The sequence below is a fragment of the Thalia democratica genome, unplaced genomic scaffold (genome assembly GCF_965202585.1).
Source record: "Thalia democratica unplaced genomic scaffold, ktThaDemo2.hap1.1 HAP1_SCAFFOLD_1443, whole genome shotgun sequence".
Taxonomy (NCBI): Eukaryota; Metazoa; Chordata; class Thaliacea; order Salpida; family Salpidae; genus Thalia; species Thalia democratica.
Genome location: NW_028140303.1, coordinates 12,501 through 22,500, shown reverse-complemented (window position 1 = coordinate 22,500; position 10,000 = coordinate 12,501). Strand labels below are relative to the sequence as shown.

The following is a 10,000-nucleotide window of genomic DNA, read 5'->3' as shown; positions in this document are numbered from 1 at the left end:
TCCCGCCCGATCTCAGGTCAAAAGTGATGTACTATAAAAGTACATGCGCTTTGTACGTCGGCCTTTTGAAGTCACTTAACTTATTCTCGAGCACCTACCGTCGTTGCTACCTCACCCGAGGCCAGCAGGCTGCTCACGCTTCAGCTGTGAAATCGCCAGACCAGCTGTCTTTGACGACACGCTCCTTAATTAAGAAACGAGTCGCAGGCACTTTCAAACTAATGAAAGGATCGGTGTGTTAAAGACCCTGAGACGGACGTGGCCCCAGGATTACCCGAGGCCGCAATACGCGTTCAGAATATCGATGCTCAATGTGTCCTGCAATTCACATTACTTCTCGGAGCTAGCTCCGTCCTTCATCGACGCTCGAGCCGAGTGATCCACCGCTAAGAGATCTCTCGTGTTAATCAATCTCAATGCAACCAAAAAATCGTGTTCAAAAAGAAGCGGCCGCGCCAGCACTTGCGTGCTGAATTATTACTCCCGCTGTCAGGAAGCAACGCGACCGAACTATAACAGTTACAGGGCTCGGTCCCTTCGAAGAAGAGACGTCGCTTGAAATCAAATTTCGATTCGTTAATGATCCTTCCGCAGGTTCACCTACGGAAACCTTGTTACGACTTTTACTTCCTCTAAATGATCAAGTTCGATCGTCTTTTCGAACACCGGCGAGTGCGTTGCCGCACGTACCAGGCTCAATCGGAGGACCTCACTAAACCATTCAATCGGTAGTAGCGACGGGCGGTGTGTACAAAGGGCAGGGACGTAATCAACGCAAGCTAATGACTCGCGCTTACTGGGAATTCCTCGTTCAAGGGAAACAATTGCAAGTCCCTATCCCTAGCACGACCGGGGTTCAACGGATTACCCGGACCTTTCGGCCTAGGGAACACACGATGATCCGGTCAGTGTAGCGCGCGTGCGGCCCCGAACATCTAAGGGCATCACAGACCTGTTATTGCTCAATCTCGTGTGGCTAAACGCCACTAGTCCCTCTAAGAAGTTGTCTCCGACCCAATGGGTCGAGCAGCTATTTAGCAAGTAAGAGTCTCGTTCGTTATCGGAATTAACCAGACAAATCGCTCCACCAACTAAGAACGGCCATGCACCACCACCCACAGAATCAAGAAAGAGCTCTCAATCTGTCAATCCTCGCTGTGTCCGGGCCGGGTGAGATTTCCCGTGTTGAGTCAAATTAAGCCGCAGGCTCCACTCCTGGTGGTGCCCTTCCGTCAATTCCTTTAAGTTTCAGCTTTGCAACCATACTTCCCCCGGAACCCAAAGACTTTGGTTTCCCGGAAGCTGCCGGACAGTTCTTAAGTTCGACACTGCCCGATCGCTAGTCGGCATCGTTTAAGGTCAGAACTAGGACGGTATCTGATCGTCTTCGAACCTCTGACTTTCGCTCTTGATTAAAGAAAACATTCTTGGCAAATGCTTTCGCAGTCGTTCGTCTTGCGCCGATCCAAGAATTTCACCTCTAACGGCACAGTACGGATGCCCCCGTCCGTTCCTATTAATCATTACCTCGTGCTCCGAAAACCAACAAAATAGAACCGAGGTCCTATTCCATTATTCCATGCAACATTATACAAGCGTAAAGCCTGCTTTGAACACTCTAATTTTTTCAAGGTAAACTTGCCGGACCACCGCAACACTCAGTTAAGAGCACCGCGAAGGCACCGACCAACAAGAACAACGAGGCCAGTGCTAGCCTTTCGACCGACCAACCTCGCCGTCCCTATATCCAACTACGAGCTTTTCAACCGCAACAACTTAAATATACACTTTTGGAGCTGGAATTACCGCGGCTGCTGGCACCAGACTTGCCCTCCAATGGATACTCGTTAAAAAGTTTAAAGTGTACTCATTCCAATTGCAGGACCTCGTACGAGGTCTGCATTGTTATTTTTCGTCACTACCTCCCCGAGCCGGGAATGGGTAATTTGCGCGCCTGCTGCCTTCCTTGGATGTGGTAGCCGTTTCTCAGGCTCCCTCTCCGGAATCGAACCCTGATTCTCCGTCACCCGTTACAACCTCGGTAGGCCGATACCGTACCGACGATAGTTGATAGGGCAGTTGCTTTAATGAGATGTCGCCAGCACTAGGCCGTGCGATCCGCAAGCTTATCCAGAGTCACCATTGTAACGACCCGAAAGCCGGTTAGTTTTGGTCTGATAAATGCGCGCCTCACGTCAGTTCGGCGCTTTACGCATGTATTAGCTCTAGAATTGCCACAGTTATCCATGTAAAAGCGTACAATCAAATGAACCATAACTGATTTAATGAGCCATTCGCAGTTTCACTGTACGTGAGCTCGTACTTACACTTGCATGGCTTAATCTTTGAGACAAGCATATGACTACTGGCAGGATCAACCAGATAACTATCCGAGGGCGTTTAAACCCGTTGCTCGACTGAGCGTTTTTACTGTATAAATACAGACCTTTTCTATCACTCGGCTTAAAAGCCTTGCGAACGTTACTGAAAGTCGGCGCCGGCCTTTTGCTGTTTAAAGCGCCAGCCCGCGTCGACTGCAGCATGCAGCTTTACAACTGACTGTTCTTTCTCCCGACCAACCGTTTGCCTTCTGCCGGTTAACTCGTCAGCAGCAACACGCCATCTGTCTGCTGCAGTTACCCGCCTCGAGCCGTGCCTGCCTGCGTCGGCTACTCGTCTCGACGACTTCGCAAAGCTATAAGCCTACCGCCGCTGGACGCTTGTAGTTTTTCATACGCTGCTCCAATGCGTTTACATAGCACGTTCGCCGCCGCTGCAATAGCCGCGCCTCGGGTGCTAAACAGTAATGCTTTAAGCCCGCTTTCTCGTCAAGTCGACCGAACGCACAAACACGTCTCTCTCACTAGTGTAAAGTAATGCATACGTGTATGATGCTCAAATGTTGCTGTTGAACTTTTTTTGCCGATTTTTTCCGATTTTTTTCAATTTCTTTGTTTCTTTTCAATTATTTTAATGTTTTAAGCTTATTTATGCTACGTTTAAATGTTTTAATACTTTTTTATACTTTATTTAATATGTTTAAAAGAAATAAATAAAAAAAAATATGTATAAACTACTTTTTTTAATGTTTTAAATATATATATTTATTATAAATAAACTTTATTTGTATTATTTTTTATTTAAGCGTACTTTTTAAATCTTTATATTTGTTTTATCGTTTTAAGCACATTGCGATAAATATAATAAACAAAAAATTGAATAAAAATAATAATAATAAAAAAAAAAAAAAAAAAAACATAAGCTTATTTTATATGTTTTATTTTATTTTTATTTAAACTTACTTTTCAAACCTTAATACTCGTTTTATTTTTTTAAGCAGATTGCGATAAATATAATAAACAAACAATTAAATGAAAATAAATTAAAAAAATCAAACATAAGCTTATTTTATATGTTACATTTTATCTTTATTTAAACTTACTTTTTAAACCTTTATAGTTGTTTTATTTTTTAAGCACATCGCGATAGATATAATAAACAAACAATGAAATAAAAATAATAATAAAAATAATAATAAATCATAAGCTTATTTTGTATGTTTCATTTTATTTTATTTAAAACTTACAATTTAAACCTTTGTATTTGTTCTATTCTTTTAAGCACATCGCGATAAATATAACAAGCAAACAATTAAATAATAATAATAATAAAAAAATCATAAACTTATTTTATATGTTTCATTTTATTTTTATTTAAACTTACTTTTTTAACCTTTATAGTTGTTTTATTTTTTAAGCACATGGCGATAAATATAATAAGCAAACAATTAAATAAAAATAATAACAAATAAATAAAACAATACGGCTAAACTATAAAAAGAAAACTAAATAACTGATAAATACTTGTAAAACAATATTTGAAAAATGTATTTTGAAACACAACACGATTGATTTATAAATAATAATATATTTTTAATTTGTGTAGTTCATTTAAAGTAGTCTCCCTTTTTGCTTCTGGTTTTATTAGAGTTATATATAACAATAAATGGTGTAGTTTATTTAAAGTAGTCTCCCTTTTTGCTTCTGGTTTAATTAAAGTTATATAACACATACTATAGTAAGTTAGATAAACTATAGTAACTTTATAAAACTACTTTACAAAATACATTTGTATAATTTAATAACTTTAAAATAACTATCAAGAATAAAATAGAATAGCTTTAAGTTTAGTATACAATTGGTATGTAAATTGTGTAGTTTATTGAAAGTAGTCTCCTTATTTGCTTCTGGTTTTACTTGAGTTACATAACGTTAAATAAACATACTTAATAAACGTAACCATCAATACTGTCATTTTAATAAAACTAAGTACAAATACATTGAATTAACATAGAACTTTAAAAAGCCTTCGCTAGTATCTGTTGGTAACAGTAAATAACCTATTATGACTCACAATACAAGTGCGAAATTTATTTTTCATTTGATTTTTCAGGTATTTATTTATTTGTGGAAATAAACTTTTTTATTACATTAGAAACTAATTGAATTTTTCCTATAACTATACCTATTATTATATTTAGTATGCTTAAAAGTAATAAAATGACACGTCGCGATTATATAATAAACAAACAATCAAACAAACAAAGAAATAAAAAAAAAAACTATTTTTTTAAACTTATATTTCAACTATATGTCTTATTTTATTTTCATTTAAACTTACTTTAAACCTCTGTATTTGTTATATATATTTCAACACAATACGATTAAACTATAAGACAAACAACAAAATAAAATAATCACATTAATAAATACACTAAGCAAATAGCTAGAATAAATATAAATAGTTCAATATATACAATATATTTCTTCCATTTTTAAGTTACTTGTTAAACATATTTATTTAAAAATGTTTCTTTAGAATATAAAACTAACAGTTCTACAAATAAAGAAATTAAAAAGCCAATACACATAACACTAACTTTTCATAAATTAGATATGCAAATATGAACAAAATAATAACTAAATTCTAAAGCTTTTGTAAACTGTGAACTTATAAACTTATAATAATAATTGCATATTCACTATTCACAATAGCTTTTTATTTAGTACACAACTGGTCTGTAAATTGTGTAGTTTATTGAAAGTATAATCCCGTTTTGCTTCTGGTTTAAATAAAGTTATACAACACATACTAAAGTAAATTAAATAAAGTAATTCACTACTATCGTATTAAATAAAACCAATTTACAAAATACATTAATTTAAATTAAAGTGAACTTTGAACTTATAATAATAATTGCATATTCACTATTCAGAATTTCTTTAAATTTAGTACACAACTGGTCTGTAAATTGTGTTGGTTCTATTCAAGTACTCTCCTTGTTTGTTTTGTTTTAGTTGTATTTATTTTTAGATACTAGCACATTCAATACACATAATAAAGTAAACCAAATAAACTCTATTAATTTAAACTAAGTACAAATACATTAAGTTAATACAAAACTTTAAAAAGCTTTTGCTAGTATCTGTTGGTAACAGTAAATAACTTATTATGACTCACAATACAAAAGTGCAAAATTTATTTTCGTTTGATTTTTCAAGTAGCCACGCTTTTATTTGTTTTTGGACAAAAAGACTTTAAAGTTTTAGTATAAAAGACTAATTGTATTAATTTTAACTCAGAAAATTGTACTCTACAAGATGGTGCCATTATTTTTTCGATATCTCAAACTGGTCAAACCACTTTTTTAGCGCTCTAATTGGTTTAAACAGCAAATAACGTTATCTGATTGGCTTACGTTTTTATTTGCTAATAACTAGAATTTACTTTTCTTTTAAGCGTTAAAGAAATGTAAATAAACGAGTAATAAGTATAAATAGGTCAGAAAGAAAAATAGTACAAAAAAGATGAATTCAAAAAGCAAAAGCCTACGGCACGTGGTATTCCCAAGCGGTCACCCATCTAAGTACTAACCACGCCCGACACTGCTTAACTTCCCAGATCGGACGAGATGGGGTGTACTCAGTGTGGTATGGTCGTAGGCGTTTGAAGGCGTTTACAAGCCTTTATAAACCCTTCGGTTTATTTAAAAAACCTATTTGCACTTGATTTACAATCAATTTGATATTTTAAAATTATTCCTTATAAAATTTTAACCTGAATTAACTTTTTTTTTGTTTTTTTAATCAACAGTTACTCCCAAACTGTACTAAAACTGTATTGTAACTGTACAAAAGTGTTTGTTTAAACAATTGTTATCTATAAATTACCTAAGACCAGGAAAAGTAGAAGTAAAGTTTATTGAATTATTAAATAAATAAAATAAAATCGTAAAATAAAATAATACAATATGTTTACAATTTGTCATTGATCTATCCATTTATGTTATTGCATTACAAATACAAACATTGCATACATTCAAGAGTATTATTCATCAATCTTTTCAATATAATAAGTTTTAAATTTATATTTATTTTTAAATAATTCCTGACATTTTAGATTACCTGAGATTTTTTTTTTAATTAAATTAATTTTAGTAATTAAATACTTGACGTTCTATTTTGTTTAATTTGATAACTCAACCATGTTTATTTTTTTTACTAATTTAAAAGAACTATTAAACTAAAAGACATTACATACAGCTTCTAAAAGTTTTAAACACCTTAAAAAATATTATTATTTTAAAGATATATTAAAGAACTAAACAGATATTACTCCTAAAAAATCTTGTTAATAATATATAAAAAGTACTCAAAGTCAGACTCGGAAATATATATACTGTTGTATATCTTACTTGAAGTTCACTGTAATTGACACTGTATAACAAAATTATAAAAATCAACCTATTTATATAGCAAAATATTTCTTTATCTTTGTCGTGGCGCGGTGGGTCAGTGGTCTTATCAGCTGACTCATAAGCAGAAGGTTGTAAGATCGAATCCCGCTAGTCGTCACGAAACACCACTATCGTTCAATGTTCGGGCTTCAAATTCTTTGAGATTATACTGTACTATTTATCTATCTAACTAATCTATCTAACAAATGTTGTTCAATCTAGGTTGTGGGTACTTGGGTCGAGTAATGCCTTTGACTTACAATCTGTTGTGGATTGACAATATTCCTCTATCTATCAATAAACAAATCTATCTAATAAATGTTGTTCAATCTAGGTTGTGGGTACTTGGGTCGAGTAATGCCTTTGACCTACAATCTGTTGTTGATTGTCAACATTCCTCTATCTATCAATAATGATTATATTCAATAATAAATGTTGATTAATTCAGTTGTAAGAAAACCAGTGCGCTGGTTAGGTTGGGTAAGGCCTTCGACTTACAATCTTGGGGATTATCAACGTTCATCACAAGTACAGTAACGATCTCATTGAATTTCCAGTTGGAACATTGGATTGTAGTGGTGGCCTACTTTGTAGGTTTTTTGCCTAGTTTGTTTTTTGCCTAGTAGTGTTTGCCTAGTTTGACAAACTATTGTATATATTGTATAACTTTATTTGTATTATTTTTTATTTAAATTACTACTTATTATTAAAGAATTAAATTTTCTTAGAAAAAAAAACTATGTATTTTAACTAATGCTTATTTTATATGTTTTGTTTTATTTTTATTCAAACTTACTTTAAACCTCTGTATTTTTTATACAATACGATTAAACTATATAACAGAAAAATAATTAAATAATCAAACTATTGAATAAGCAGTTAATTAGTGTGTTTTTTTATGCTTCTTTCATTTTTAACTTACTTGTTAACCATATTTCTTTTATTAAAGTATAAAACTAACAGTTACTAAAATAAAATAATCATAAAGTCAATACACAAAACACTAACTTTTTATAATTTAAATATGCAAACATGAATATAGTTATGAATCTATTATTTATTCAAATAGAATTATTCAAAGCTTATAATTATAAAGCTTTTGTATAATGTTTCAATTACAGTGAACTTTAAGTAAGATAAGTTTTTTTTTTTGTATTAACTACAAAATTGGTATTTTAGTTTATTATTAGTAACTAAATACTTATATTTATTATATTTAAAAAAAAACATCTATACTAACTCTAATTTCAAAGCATATTAAAACATACAAATTTTACCAACTAAATATTTATTTTTATTTTAATTATTATAACTTTCAAACATAAGCTTGTATACCTTATATACCTATATACCTCATATAGTAGGCTTGACATAACATAACATTATTTAATTCTTTTTGTTTGAAATAAACTCATTTAGTTATTAGTAAATTACAACATAAATGTTTATAACAATATAACTAAGATTTAGCTTTTGAGTTAGTAAACTTTGATAGTTTTCTTTTAATAGTTTAATAGTCCTTATTTAAGTTCAAACAAAATTGCTATATATTTAATACACATACAAAAGTAAACTAAGTAAACGTAATTCAATAGTTTCTATTAAGTAAAAGTAATTACAAATACATTAAGTTAATACAAAACTTTAAAAAGCTTTTGCTAGTATCTGTTGGTAACAGTAAATAACTTATTATGACTCACAATACAAAAGTGCAAAATTTATTTTCGTTTGATTTTTCAAGTAGCCACGCTTTTATTTGTTTTTGGACAAAAAAACTTTTAAGTTTTAGTATAAAAGACTAATTGTATTAATTTTAACTCAGAAAATTGTACTCTACAAGATGGTGCCATTATTTTTTCGATATCTCAAACTGGTCAAACCACTTTTTTAGCGCTCTAATTGGTTTAAACAGCAAATAACGTTATCTGATTGGCTTACGTTTTTATTTGCTAATAACTAGAATTTACTTTTCTTTTAAGCGTTAAAGAAATGTAAATAAACGAGTAATAAGTATAAATAGGTCAGAAAGAAAAATAGTACAAAAAAGATGAATTCAAAAAGCAAAGGCCTACGGCACGTGGTATTCCCAAGCGGTCACCCATCTAAGTACTAACCACGCCCGACACTGCTTAACTTCCCAGATCGGACGAGATGGGGTGTGCTCAGTGTGGTATGGTCGTAGGCGTTTGAAAGCGTTTACAAGCCTTTATAAACCCTTCGGTTTGTTTAAAAAACCTATTTGCACTTGATTTACAATCAATTTGATATTTTAAAATTATTCCTTATAAAATTTCAACTTGATGTAAGTATTTTTTTTATTAAAACCTTTTTTTTTGGTGTTTTAATTACAATTACTCCCTGTAACTTTATTTAAGACTTTGTTTAAAAGATTGTTAACTATATTCTATATTAAATACTATGATTAGAAGTAAAGTTTATTAAGTGATTAAACTAAATAAAAAATAATGTTAAAATAAACATGTTGTGTTTAGTTTGTTTTACTATTTCTCATTGTTCTATTTATAGATGGTTTTGTTTTACTTCAAGAATATTTATAGTTAGTTTCTAAAGAATATCTCATACTACATCAGATTTTACGATTAACTTAATTTTAGGTAATAAAATATTTGACGTTTAATTTAATAACTCAACTATGTTTATGTTATAAAATAATAGTATATAATACACATACATTATAATATAATAATATGTATAACTAGTTGTTTTACTTTAAAATGAATAATTAAGTGGAAGAATTAAAAGAACTCACATTTTTGAAGAGAGCGTGGAAAACCAGAATAGTCTATTAAAACATTTATTAAATTATCGATAAATATAGAATACAATAGAATTAAACATATAAACGTAACTGTGGTTGCTTAGAAACTAAACAAGAATTTTTTTAATAAAAATATAAAATAGTTATTATATAGAATTAAAATAAAATAAAAGTAATATAAATTATATTTTTAAACTAAATAACAATTCACGAGCAATATTAGCGCAATGTCAGAGTATGAGTTTATAATAAAGGAATTGCTTCCTTGATGTTGATACTTACCTTATTCAAATAGAATACATTTTCAGCAATCAGGCTTGTGTTTATCTTAGCGCGCGTAACACAACGTTTGTGGGTTTTGGCACACTTTTGTCGATAGTGGGCGCCCCGCCTTTTAAGTACAGAAATTTCGGGAATTTTCGATT

The 10,000-nt window shown here is 31.4% G+C and overlaps 5 non-coding genes across 5 annotated transcripts in view; all 5 read right to left on the bottom strand.

The window, feature by feature from the left end:
* Nucleotides 1-20, bottom strand: part of LOC145848467 (large subunit ribosomal RNA) — a 3,629-nt gene extending 3,609 nt beyond the window's left edge. Inside the window, exon 1 of the ribosomal RNA XR_014371977.1 lies at nt 1-20. This exon is cut by the window's left edge and continues 3,609 nt beyond it. This is a non-coding gene — a ribosomal RNA (large subunit ribosomal RNA).
* A 222-nt stretch (nt 21-242) lies between these two features.
* LOC145848457 (5.8S ribosomal RNA) lies at nt 243-395 on the bottom strand. The gene has a single exon (XR_014371968.1). It is a non-coding gene; the product is annotated as a 5.8S ribosomal RNA (ribosomal RNA).
* A 182-nt stretch (nt 396-577) lies between these two features.
* Nucleotides 578-2,385, bottom strand: LOC145848463 (small subunit ribosomal RNA). The gene has a single exon (XR_014371973.1). It is a non-coding gene; the product is annotated as a small subunit ribosomal RNA (ribosomal RNA).
* A 3,500-nt stretch (nt 2,386-5,885) lies between these two features.
* On the bottom strand, nt 5,886-6,004 carry LOC145848470 (5S ribosomal RNA). Its single transcript, XR_014371979.1, has one exon. It is a non-coding gene; the product is annotated as a 5S ribosomal RNA (ribosomal RNA).
* Nucleotides 6,005-8,861: 2,857 nt separating this feature from the next.
* On the bottom strand, nt 8,862-8,980 carry LOC145848456 (5S ribosomal RNA). The gene has a single exon (XR_014371967.1). It is a non-coding gene; the product is annotated as a 5S ribosomal RNA (ribosomal RNA).
* Nucleotides 8,981-10,000: the final 1,020 nt, after the last annotated feature.